Raw genomic sequence first — 13,669 nt, forward strand, 5'->3', positions numbered from 1 at the left:
TCAGTAGTGCTTTATTTCCTAAATAATGCGTCCAAGCTTAGGGCTTTATTTACTAAGCTGTGATAATGTGTTGATGTGCATTAAACATTGACATCAGTATTCAATGCACATTAAAAAAATAAACAAGCTATTACACATTATCAGTAATGCACATTTCCACTTTACTGATAATGCAGCTCTAAATCAGGTCCAACCCACGTAAAATATTAATGACCTATATCACACACCCATGTATGCAAAGCCGCTCATTAATATGTAACCATTTGCATTAAGTCACAGTAGTTTACTTCTCCTTCAGAGGCGCGTAGGTAACTACCCTTGAGGGGATCAGTAGGCTAATCCACCTGCTGATGTTCTTGGGCTCCTTCCCCTCCAAGTGAAGGCCAAGGGGGCTTGAAGCTTCAATTTACGAACCTTGCCACACAGATTCCCCCTCTCAAACTTTCCTTAGGTCTCGTCTGACCAAAAACCTCCTGCAGACCATGCCTTTTCCTCCTTTGCCCCCTAAGTTGTAAAATGTAAAACTCTGTCCCTCCCCCATGATTCCAGGTCCTCCATCCCCCTGAAACCTCCCTTCCTGGCAGAGCTTCCGAGTCATTCCTGCCCCGGACATCCAAAATGGCACCAGCTGATCCAAGGCTCCCATTTGCATCCTTCGTGCAGTATTCAATTACCACAGTTTAGTGAATACAGTGGAAACTAATCCATGTTAAAACTGTGCATTAGTGAATGGTTTTAATGTGGTTTAGTAAGTAGAACCCTTAGGCCTAGATTTTCTAATGTACCGCGGCGTCATGAATCGCGTGGTACAGGGGGGCGGGGGGGGGGCGAAGCGGGGGACGGGCCAGCGATAGCCGGCAGCGATCGGACCTCTGCAGTACGATCGCTGCCGCTTTCACACCCAATAGCGCCATCATAAAAGGCGGTGCTATTGGGCGCGAAATTGGAAGCGAAAAGGCTCCTTACCTTTTCGCCATCTACACTGTCTTCGCGGTGTCCGCCCTGACTCCTCCTCTTCCAGGGCAGACACTGCCTCGACTCTGCCCCTTTATAGCTATCGCACGCGAAAAGGGACTTTTTCTCAAGAAAAAAATCTGCAAAAAAAAAAAGCAGATTTTGCAAGAAAACTGCACATTTAAAATCCAGACTTAGCTGTGCAAGATTTTACACACAAAATGTTTGAAAATCTTCAAATAGATGCATGATTAATAGCCGTTAATGGACTTCTCCTCCAAGAACCTATCCAAACCTTTTTTGAACCCAGCTACACTAACTGTAACTAATTAGCTTATTTTATGCATCTAGAATGAAGTTCTCAAAAATTTGCCCACCTATGTGAAATATATTAAGGAGTCTGCTAGAAGTATTATTAGAGAAACAGAAACAGATAAAATCAGAAATTTGCAAATTAAAACAAACCTTTTGTAAAGAATCCGTTAGTGCTATATAATAGGGATGTGCATTTGCTATATAATAGGGATGTGCTATTGTGGTTCTGGTGGTTGGCAGCATTGCTGTGACATTGCTGTAAAACATAAGCTTGTGGCACTTGGGCCACGGAGTTGCTTGCCCTTATTCTGGAGGAAGGAAGTAAAATCAGAGATATGCTAGGATCAGCCAAATATCCAAAAAGCTTCAATCAAGTACAAGAAGGTAGAATTTGCTATAGATAAAAAAAAAATCAAGCACAAAGGGTCATGATATGAAGCTGATGAGAGGAGGACTCAGAGGAGACTGATAAAATTGTTAATTAGCAAGAGGATACCGGAGGCCTGGAACAGCCTCCCAGAAGAAGTCCTAGCAAGTAAACAGTCACACCACAGTTCAGGAATTCAAAACCATTATTTCACACCTATAGAAAAAAATGGAATCGTTTTTTTAAATAAATAAGTTATTGGTAGAAACCTTCCCAGGTACACACTTTAAACCTTGGTCTAGATATGCAAGGACAACTTCAGAAAATGTAGATGCATTTCATGAACGTTTCATCTATGCATCAGTAGTGCAAACAACATACCTCTTCTGCAACTGCTTACCCATGCAAGCAAAATTGTGTGTGTAGCAAACTTAAGACCCTATGTGCAAAACTGTTTCTCCAAAATACTTAATATATTTGTCCCTAAATGCCACATTAGAAAATTCATCACACAGATAAACTTAGATATTTATGCACATACATCCCAAATTTACACATGTAAGCTCCAACTAAGATTTTGAAATGTTAGCCCTATATGTATATTTTCAAGAATGTCAGCCCATGGTCATCTAGACTAGTGTTTACCATCTGAGTCCTGGAGGGACACCTAACTGGTCTGGTTTTCAGGATAGCACCAATGGAACTGCTTGAGATAGATTTGCATACATTGGGACTCCAATGATTGCAACTATATCTCATGAATATTCATTGTGACTATTCTGAAAACCAGTCTTGCTGGGTGGGTTCTGAGGACTGGGTTGGGAACCAGTAATCTAGACACATCATTATGGGCCTGGCTGATACATAGACCGAAGAGAATATGTTGTATAAAAAAAATGGAGTTTTATAGCCACCAAAGCACCTCTGACACAGTCTTCTGTCTTTCACATGAGTTTCAGTGACCTTTTTTTCACAGTCTGCTAATACTTAGACTGGATCACTGTTGCTTACACTTTGAACCACAGATATTTTTTGTTTCTTTTTTGAATAGCATACGAGTTATGTTTGTTTTTCAAATTCGGTCTCCCAAAGGACATCACAAAATGTCCTTTGTGCGTTTTATTTTGTGTGCAGAATGGTTGTGTTGAAGACCTGTAAGGGCCACAGACGCTATGCTGCATCATTCCCACGTTAAAAGTCACCAGAGCCAGATCCAAAACGTTTTTGACTATCCTCCAATGTTTAATATGTTTTCCTCTTTTCAACAGCCCTTGGTTAGAGCACATAAGAGCTATTTATTGCGTTGAGTCCTCTTTTCATTTATTGAACTAGTTTCTCCCTCAATAAAATCATATACGGAATCTGACTTGCCTTTAATAGGAACGTGTATTCATTGCTTTATTCATGTCATTCATTTCAGCAGTAGGTGAGTGTCTCATGAATGGACAGTAGGTGCGCCAAAACAAACGGTGTGCGTGAATGTAGTCCATGTGGGCGTACACCCATAACATTTGTTTTGGCGCGCCTACTGTCCATTCGTCAGGCACGTGCCTATTGCTGAAACGAATGAATCGAATAGAGCAACAAATGTACATCCCTTATTCTTTAATATGTCACTAGTATAGGAAATCTAGGAGGGGATTTCTATGATCAAGCCTACAATAAAGGGAAAAAAATCAGAAACTAGTTAAAGACCCCAGATAAATTGACTAAAGGTTGTATTTCATTAACAGTTAAAGCTCTGCACATGCTCAATGGCATATCATGGATTTCTAAACAAAATGAGTTAAAAAAAAAAGTGTGAAAACAACATTCACAAAAGCATTATCACTTGTTTATATATGAGAGCATCTAAATCACTTGGAAAGGGACATTCATATGATATTGTAAAGAATCTCTGCAATCAGTTTATCTTCTTTCAAATACTGTACAGGATATGAAGACCTCACATCCTCTGCCTTTGCAACCTTAGGAGGATTTTTTTTGGAAGGAAGAGGTTTATGTATAGTTTAAAAGGAATTCACATAGTGCACTGTCTTTGGTGTGCAATGCATGCCTGCTAAAATTTACATGCTGATCTGATAGGTATTTTTGGGCTGAAGAAATTATAGACCTTCAAACAAATGTTCTAAATGATTGCAGTGAGTCACTGGGCAGCTCTGCTCATTAACCAGATAAACTTATCTGGCTTAATTAGTTCTGTATGTTCAGTGGTGCGGCAGCGCCACAAAATATATTCAGCTATCTTAAAGTTAGTCGGAGAAGTTTATCCAGCTAACTCTAGGACAGCCCTGTGGCTTGACCAGAGTAAGACGTATAAATTAACTGGTTAATTCTGAATATTGGAGGTAGCCAGATAACTTGCCCAGCTAACTCAATTCCTCTTCGTTACACCCATTCCCTGCCCCTGACTTGTCTGGCCAAATACTCGAATAAGTGACTTATCTGGATAAGTGGCGCCCCCGAGCCTAACTGCAGCACCACTTAGTGAGATAAATAGTACTTATCCGGCTAAGTGCCCTTTTGAATATCGGCCTCCTAATAACTAAGGGACAATTTTCAGAGCTGTATGGGCACGTGTACAGTTCACAGTTACACTTATCCTCAGATTTTGCGCTAGTTCTCAAAGCGAAAGTACTGTGACTAGGAACGTTCAGCCCAAACATCTTCAGTTTGTTTGGTTTTGGTTTTTTTTGTTCAGTTCCTAGTCTGAAACAAACAACCAAAAAAAGATTAAAAAAAAAAACCAACAACAAACCTCTCAAAACAAAAAAACAATCCTCCCTTACTTCTCTTGCCCCCCTCAATAACCCACAGGGCCAGAGCTACATGGCAGGTCTCTCTGAGCCCAGCTCGGACCTTCCCCCCAATTGCTTCTTAAAAGAAATATTGGGACCCGGGACTAGCTGGCTGGGATGGGTTGGACACAATCGGGGGCCTGCCTGGGCATCTTCCGCCATCCCATGCAACATAATGCCGCTGACCCCCAACTAAGGCAGCTGTCTCAATGAGGGCACTTTGGCGCCGACATCCAGGCTGCCGGGGCACTTCTTCAATCAACGGGAAGGCAGGAGTTGAGTGGGGTTAGCTCCTCCCCTTTTCAGATTATTTAGTATTATTATTCATTAGTTGGATGACTGTCATGAGAATGTCATTGACGCTAAGTCGGGAAGAGCGCCTGGAGGACATGATTGAATTCCAAAACGATGCTGGTAGTTGGGAGAATTTGTCAGTAAGAAATAGACTGCAAAGTGACAAATGTGGTAGATAAACAGAAAGCAGAGATTGGCTGACTAGGCAGTGCTGATGTAGGAAGAGGTGTGGCCATTTTGGTAGACCAGTAACGTGTAGTGCTGCTAACAGAGAACGTGAATGCCATGTTACCCGCTGTGAGCCAGTAACGTGGAGGAGCAGCAGCTAACAAACGCCGCACATGGCTAAATGCTGGGATGTAAGACAATGAATACTCTCTTCAGCATTTGGCACCACCATTGTCGGAGAACTGCTGCTTAGTTTAGGACCCCAGATTTCAAATGTAATAGAGTCCTAGACAATCTGGCTTGTCAGGAGATATTTAGGAAGCTTGGTTTACGCTACCTGGAAAAGAAATGGGAGCGGTTTTCCTTCACCTGGCGAGGGGCTACAATTAAAAAATATAAGATTTCATTTTCATGACATTTTTTGTGCACAAAAAAAAAAAGCAAGTGCAAAGCCTGCAGACCTTGTAGGCAGCTTTCAAAGGAAAAAAAGGGCCTGCACATCTTCCCTCTGAAAATCTGCCACAAGGCCCGTGGGCAAAAAGTACTCACGGACTTTTCCAGCAATAGCAGGCGAGCTATTCAGCACAGCGCCCCTAATGGACATGTCCAGGGCTGCACGTGCGGCTCGGAAGGGAACGCTTCAACTCTCAGAAGAAGAGCGTTTTTTATTTTTTCTTTTTCTTTTAAATGTGCTTTCCCTTCCTTCCTTCCACGTGTAGAGTGTGCTGATGATGAGTCTCCCAACAACATAGCACTCTAAATTGTTTATTTGTTTCAAATTTTACAGATGAATAACAGCAAAAGTGTTCACTAAAAATGAAAATGTCAGGACAACCCTTCAGAATAGTTTTACTTACTCCACACAGAGTAAGGGTTAAGCCTCATCATTGAGGAGCACAAATCCAAAACTAGGTCCGCTTAAAAGATGGTAACTTTCAAATCCTACAATGCGTTGTGCTGCAAACTGAACTGAAAGCTAGCAGACGTAAACATCACAACAGCTTTCTAGCATGTAGCAGGTGAGAAGAACATTTTCAGATGTAAATCTATGTGCAACTTGCAGACCAGACAAAAACCTACAGGCAAGGTATCCTTCTCCCTCCTCCCCTAGAAAGCCCAGCTCCTATGCTTTCAACACAAATTCTCTAAATATATGTATTACTCACAGCCCAGAGAGTTTATAAATATTGTAAAGGCTTTTTAAAATGTGTTGCGGTATTTGGGTACATTGCTAATTAGTAATACAAGGGGGAAGTAAATGTGTAATATTGTGCGTAAGTTACACCAATTTTCAAAGCAGACGTCTGTGTGCACACCACTATACCTGCTATTTGGTGCACGTAGTTTTGCCAAGAAAATGTAGGCGTATACCTTTTAAAATAAAAAAAAACGTTAAGGGTAAGTTTAATCGGTTACGCATGTAAGTATGAGGGTGTCGATTTTAAAATGCCCGCGCGCGTGTCCATGTGCACACGGTTCCCGGCGCGTGCACATGGACGTGCCGATTTTATAACATTTGTGCGTCGGCACGCGCATGTTATAAAATGCGCGCGCATGCCAGATTTTAATGTCCACGCACGTGTATGCAGGCGGGTGGCCTCCTCAGCGTGCGGGGGTCGGGGGAAGGAATTTTAGAAAAATACACGCGGCGACGCAAACAGCCGAGGGAACTTCCGTGTACCCCTTCCTACTCTGCCTTCCTTTTCCCCTCTCTTACCCGATCCTAAAACCCCTTTCCCTATTTTTTTTTCCTTTATTTCGTACATTTCTTCATCTAAATAGGCGAAGTAAGTTCCGCACGCCAGCCAGCGCACACTTCCCCGTGTCAGCGTCTAATGGCGCTGTCCCGGCCGCCCCCACCCTGCCCCTCCCCACCCAGACCACACATCCCGGCCCACCCCTTTTAGCTGACCCGGCACTTCTGCACATATCGGGGGATTCGCATGTAGCCAGGTCCTTTCAAAAATGTGCGCTGCGTGTGCAGGCCCCAGGACGCGGGTAACCCACACATTTTACCCGTGCAGGGCTTTCAAAATTTGGACGAGTGTGCTAGCGTAGCAATTTTGAAAAGCCATTTACCCGTGTAAAGTGCACGAACCTGTGAATAACTTATTGACAATTTAATGGCTATTGTAGCAATTTTCAAAAGCCCGCTTACATGGGTAAAAGTGCCCTTGCACATGTAAAACCCAATTTTAGGCGTGTAAATGCTTTTTAAAATAAGGTCCATTGTGTGTTGTCCAAACTCCCTGGAATGCCGCTCCCCTCTGTGCTTAAAAGTACGTGCATCTACTTTGTAATTGCATAATTGTATGCAGGTATTGGTTGAGGGCCATTGCTGTGAGTAAAAACGCAACCTTTCCCACAGACGTCTCTTTAAAAATGGCCCTTAAAAAGAGAACCCGAGCCATTATGCAATGGGTAAAATTGTAAACGCTCGTATGATAAGAAGAACTCAATACCTTGTATCAAATAACTATTTGGAATTTCAATTCCATCAGTATTTGTCTTGCAGTTCCATGGATTCACTAGCACAAAACAATTGTTAGAAGATTGCCACAAATTAGATCACACAGGGCTTGATTTACTAAGGTATTGATCCCATTCTGTTTCAAAGGGAAAAAAAATCTTAGCAAGATTTATGCAGCTCTATTCACAAAGGCGTGTTACGCACTAATATGCAAAAATGAATCACTATCCCCATTATTATTTCCAGTAGGACCTATTCACATACAAGTGAATTTGAAAAGGAGTTACCCGTGTACATGTAACCTACTATCCTAGCAATTAAAAAAAAATAGTCCTACGGACAATAAATGTCATATACTGTAAAGTGCATTTGGACGTGTGCAACCCATTTACACATGTTTAAACGGGGTTTTGCACATGTAAATGCACTTTACGGGGTAGATTTTCAAAGGGTTATGCACGTAAGATACGTACGTAACCCCTGAAAAGCTACCCCAAGCTGCCCCTGCGTGCGCCGAGCCTATCTTGCATAGGCTTGGCAGCGCGCACAAGCCCCGGGATGCACATATGTCCCGGGGCTTTGAAAAAGGGGCGGGAAGGGGGCGGGTCTGGGGAGCGTGGTGGCAGTCTGGTGGCGGGTCTGTTGGTGGGTCCGGGGTTGCGGTCCCGAGTCCTCTGGCAGAGCAGCCTGTGCCGGGGGATTTGCGAGCTGGTGTGCGTAAGTTATGCCTGCCTCGGGCAGGCGTAACTTCGGAAACAAAAGGTAGGGGGGATTTAGGTAGGGCTGGGGGGTGGGCTAGATAGGGGAAGGGAGGGGAAGGTGGAGGGGATCGCATAAAAAGTTGCCTCCAAGGCCGCTCCAATTTTGGAGCGGCCTTGGAGGGAAGGGAAAAAGCCATCGGGGCTCCCCTTGGGCTCGGCGAACGCAAGGTGCACAAGTGTGCACCACCTTGCACACGCCGACCCCGGATTTTATAACATGCGCGCGGCTGCACGCGCATGTTATAAAATCGGGTGTAGATTTGTTCACGCCGGGTTGCGCGAACAAATCTACGCCCGCTCATAAGTTTAAAAATCTGGCCCTACCTGTATAAGTGGGCTTTTGAATGTTATTACAATATATATGCTATTGAATTGTCCATAGGATTTGCCCATGTAAGTGGACTTGACATGCGTAAATGGCTTTTGAAAATTGCTATGATAATATGTTACATTTACACCTGTAACTCCATTGAAAATTACCTGCATAACAGCATATGCTATCCACATTACCATGGTAACGCACCTTTGTGAATAGGTGTTAGAATGGTAACCGGCGCAGGCTGGGTGGCAAAAGGGGATCGGTCTGATCCAGTGCGCATAGAGTAGTTTGCGACGCTCTTCTGAAAATGGCTGTGCCCTCGGATTCAGTGGACTAGCAGGGGCGAGCAGCGTAAAGAATTTGAGTTAATATTGGAATGAAACATTTCTAATCAAAAAACAGGTTGTGTAGTATTACCCATGTGCCCTTTTAGTGTTTTGCATATTGCATAGTACAGGATGAGAAAACAGGTTGTGTAGTATTACCCATGTGCCCTTTCAGTGTTTTGCAGATTGCATAGTACAGGATGAGCAAAGTTCTCTTAAGTCATAGACACCTCTAGTACTCACTAGAGTCAGGTGCTGACACAAAGGCAGTGGGATCTAGATCACACACTAAGAAGAGCTACCCTTCTCTAGCCACATGGTACTGCAATATCAGTAAGAGTGGAGACAGAGAGTTCTCAATAATTACATATGGTACTTTTCATTAACACTTGTCTTATTCATAAAAAAAACCAATAAAAATGCATTTAGACACTGCAGCTAACAGTGCGACATAATAGGAAAATCTATTTTAAAATTCACAGTGTAGATAGTAACTTTTTTTTTTTATTTGTTAAGGTTCATCGTTATTTTAGAGGATATGAGAAAAACAGTTGATTCTTGGTGTATGTTTAACTCCAGCCATTTGGAGTTTTCTTTTCTGCAGTTGTACAGGGGTCAGAAAAATCTAAATCAACCCATTGTTACACAGGACCTTATGTTAACTGCTCATGTATTATTAGACTTTTGAATGTCCTATCCTTGTTGCGAACCCATTGAACGAAGTGCATGACACAAACACATACACACACAAAAAATTCAAAACCAGAAAAAAAAAATATTTTAATTATTAGGGTTAGATTTTACACTACCTTATCATGTATACAATCATTTTCCCCCAAAGTCTGATGAATGTTATAAATTCTTGGTTTACATGATCACATTTCAGGTCCACCTTTATAGTTAACTGTGGACTAGGCAGCACTCTTATAGGTGATGTCTCTTGTCAATATGATTGTGAATCGTGAAAGAGAAAGGATATAATTATGAATATATCAAAAAGCAAAGAAATATTCAGGGCAGCTAATTAAGCTTTAACCAAAACGTTTCATTGTGATGTTTTTAGACTATAGCTAATTAAAACATGATCATTTGTAATGTTTTTACTGGTTTCTCTTTTGAAGAAAAAAGAATGTAGAAAATGGCAATAGGCAGTGAAATGCCAGCAAAAATCAAACATAAATACTTCAGATGAACTTGTTTTTCTTGCCAAAACCATCACTGAATGAATAAAGGTCACTCAAGGTTATTCAGTGGCCAGCTTCACAAAGTCAAGCTGTGTGAATGGTCACCCGCGGGGGTTTATCTATTGGAAACGTTGCAGCTGATCAGTCAGTTCAGACATTTTTGAGCTTTCAGATAAAGTTCTGACATGTGGCTGCTTGCATACTGTCGTTTCAGTTGGGTCCCCTGGGAATGACTCTTAAGTTTCTGAAAGCAGATTTTGTTCTTGATAATGGAGGAATCTGCACTGCCTTAGTGAGTGATTTCCCATATGAGTAGTCAACTAACTCTAAGCTACATGGCTGGTCATACGCCATAGAAGTATTGTTACTTTGCTTCAGGGGTAGTTTGGGGTCTCTTAGATTTGATGGCACAGAAATCTATATAGGCATTTTCAACAGAATTTCTGCATATTAATACTTTCATATTTTGGCACGATGATCATGCTTTTTTACATTTTAACTCTTGCCAACCACACATTGCTCATGTTAGATCTCATTCCGAACTACCTTGATGTTGCCTACCTACCAAAGAAAGAGTTAAATAAGTCTAAATCCATCTTCTGAAAACTACTTTCACAAAGCCATTCTTTCTTCAGTCAGACAAGTGTGCGCCGCACATCATATATCAGCACTTGGAGATTTGTCTTTTTATTGATATAACTATAATAGTGGTCCACGCGGTGATTTTAAAGATTCCAAGAGTAGGTTTTCTCCTCTCGAGCTTGATGGGCATCAGGGATGCTGCACTACCACTGTGGATAGAATCTGAGACATCTGCAGTTTAAAAAACCATGCATACAGCTCATGGGCGCAATGCCTGCCCCTGCAGACCATACCATGATATGCTATAGAATCTTAATGCTTCAGAAACACAAATGCAACCATGGATTGGGGATGACTATTCACAGTGTCTTGCTTGGCCTTCATGAAAGCATTCAAAAATGTAATAGGCTAAGTAAGAAAATTATTACTGTTCAGCTGAAGTTGGTGGTTAGATTGGATTATGGAAAGTACATAGAGTACATCTGAAAGGGAAGACTAGAACCCAGGATTCCATTTAATAAGCTTTCTTGGTATGCTACTATGCCTCATGAACTGAGGGTTATTTTCTAAAACTGTTTTTAGTTAGTCTTTTGTTCCTTTTTCTACAAAATATGCCATTTTTGAGCCACGGTTTCTAATAGTTCTTCAATGAAAAATAAAATTCCAGATGCAGCTTGACTTTAAGTGATCTGAATTTTAGATACCAAAAACAATAGACCCTAATTTAGTTGCTTTAAAATATTTTTGATCCTGTTGTCTATATTATTGTTGTTCCTGATGTCTTACGAGTGTGGGCTATTTTTAACTGACAAAAATGATTTTCTAAGTAATCTTTGCCTCTGTTTTAGGGGCATTTCAATTTTGCACTGTCTTTCTGAGATTAAAAATAAAAAATCTATAAATAAAAGAATAAATATATATATATGTATATATATATATTCTAGCAATGGTTTGCATCCAAATGTGCCTGAATTATTCCAACATGCCATCATACCACGAAAACCATCTTAACTATGTATTCTCTGTACCAGAGCGTACCAGTAAAAGTGTAGTGTCACCCATTCAAAAATATATATCCAAATGTCATTTCAGCACTAAAATGTTTTTGTTGGGTATATAGGCTTGAACTGGCAAGTTGCGCACTACCACCTTAAGTACACATGGCCAGATCTAAAAATCAAAGATATTTTGTGCACTACCCATATTCCCTGCAGAGCTTGTTTTGCAAAAAGTCTCAAGTGCCATAATGTATTAGTTGGAATATTCTGCTCTTTGCTGGTACATATTGTTATTCTGTTTTTATTTGTTGAGGTACTGCTATGCACCTTTAAAAGAATGTTATCAATTAAATGCAAAAAAAAAAAATAATAATAACAGAAACAGTCCAGGATTTGGACGCTATCTGAGAACCTGTATAAGACCGTCTCAACCTGTCTGATGTTTAAATAAAGAATCAGTTAAATCAGTGCAGTTTTGTTCAGTTGGTTTTGTATTGCTGTCTTCAATGGGGGGGGGGGGTTTCCTCTATTTGTTTCCCTAAAACATGCTATGAAGGTGCATCATTTTGGGGGGCTTATGCATAATCTAAGTCTTTATGAGGTCTTTTTCAACCTATTTCACCCTCCATCTTTCATGCCCTCTTCCTCTGGTTCTAGGGCTGGCGGTGCACCTGCTTTTAGCAGTGATCTAGAGTGCCATTTTGACACAGAATTTCCATTTGAAGTGATAAGTTTTCATTTAATGCTGTGTCTTCCACATATCCCCCCCTCCCCCGACCGCCCTCTCTCAGACCCCCTCACTCGCTGCTCCCTCAAAAGTTGAAATGGAAAAAAAAATCCAGCTGGGGGTAATCTTCCACAGAGAAATTGTGAACATTTTGAAAAGCATATTTCATTGATAACGAGAGGTCAGCAGAAGCTTTTACAGCCATGGCTGTGAAAATGGCTGCCTCGCTATGCGGACAGAGATATCACCCACTGAGCAGTAGGATACTCAGCAGAGACTAAGTCAGTGGTCTTCAAGGAAAGGCCTGAGGACCAATGGCAGCTCCTGCGGGCCCTCCAGTTGGTGAGGAATAGGATCAGCACTGCCCGTGTGGTAAGAAATATAAGCATCGCTGGAAGCAGAGCCGTGAACTGAGGGGATGAGCTCTGCCCCCTATCTCTCTTTCTACATGATGATGTACCCTGACTCTTCATCCTCCTTCACATGACCTATGGAGCCTTGCCTCGTTTTCTTTTTCCATGTGGCAGGTGGACTGCAGGAGGCAGAGAAGAAACCCACTTCCTCTCCCCTGCATCAGGAGCAGGTGATTTCTTTCTGTGTGGTCCTAGCTACTTGGCACCCTGTTAATCTTGACGATTTCAGCAGGCTGTAGAATTCTCTTGCTGAGGGAACCAGAGCAGCAGACCATGGGGATGAGCCATTGAGCCCTGTTTCCTGCCTCCCTCTCCACATGGCCATTGAGCCCTCTAATTCTCAGAAGCAGCACAGATCTCAGTAATGTGCTTGTTTCTCCCCTGCAGCAGGTGCAGGAGTCCTGTAAGTTATATTTTTATTAGCAGAAACCATGCAGTTGGGAGGCAGGGAATCATCTGGGAATGGAACAAGCTAGTCGGGTGAGCTGCTTCAAGGGGGCATCGCAGCCTATATTAGCAGCAGTGGTGGTGGAGGCTGAGAGAGAATGTGTATGTGTGTGATAGAGAGAGAGAGAGAATGTGTGTTTGTGTGTGAGTGAGAGAGAACGTGTGTTTGTGTGTGAGTGAGAGAGAAAATGCACATATCTTTGCATGTATATGTGAAAATGGGTTGAGAAAGCGAGAGACATTGATACTGGCCACACATAGCAATCATCTTCCATCAGCCACAACATTGGAGGGGCAAATCTCTTCCCCTACTGGACTCTCCATTAGATCCAAAGTGACCCCCACTTAAAAAAATAGCAAAAACCACTGGACTATGGGATCCCCTCCTCACGGACATTAGCAGAAGAAACCTGGTAGTGGGAAGGAGGATATCGAGTACAGACTGATCATCTTTCCTTTCAAAGTCTTCCCTCTCCACCTTCCTCTTTGCTGACCAAATACACCCTATCCCACACCCCACTCCTTACCATTGTAATGCCCCTTTAA

General features: G+C 42.0%; 1 long non-coding RNA gene across 1 annotated transcript; it reads left to right on the plus strand.

Annotated features, from left to right (window-relative positions):
• Positions 1 to 8,459: 8,459 nt before the first annotated feature.
• Positions 8,460 to 12,004, plus strand: LOC115088370. The gene is made up of 2 exons (XR_003855761.1): positions 8,460 to 8,848; positions 8,917 to 12,004. It is a non-coding gene; the product is annotated as an uncharacterized LOC115088370 (long non-coding RNA).
• The last annotated feature ends 1,665 nt before the right edge of the window (positions 12,005 to 13,669 follow it).

Source organism: Rhinatrema bivittatum, chromosome 3, assembly GCF_901001135.1.
Source record: "Rhinatrema bivittatum chromosome 3, aRhiBiv1.1, whole genome shotgun sequence".
Lineage (NCBI taxonomy): Eukaryota > Metazoa > Chordata > Amphibia > Gymnophiona > Rhinatrematidae > Rhinatrema > Rhinatrema bivittatum.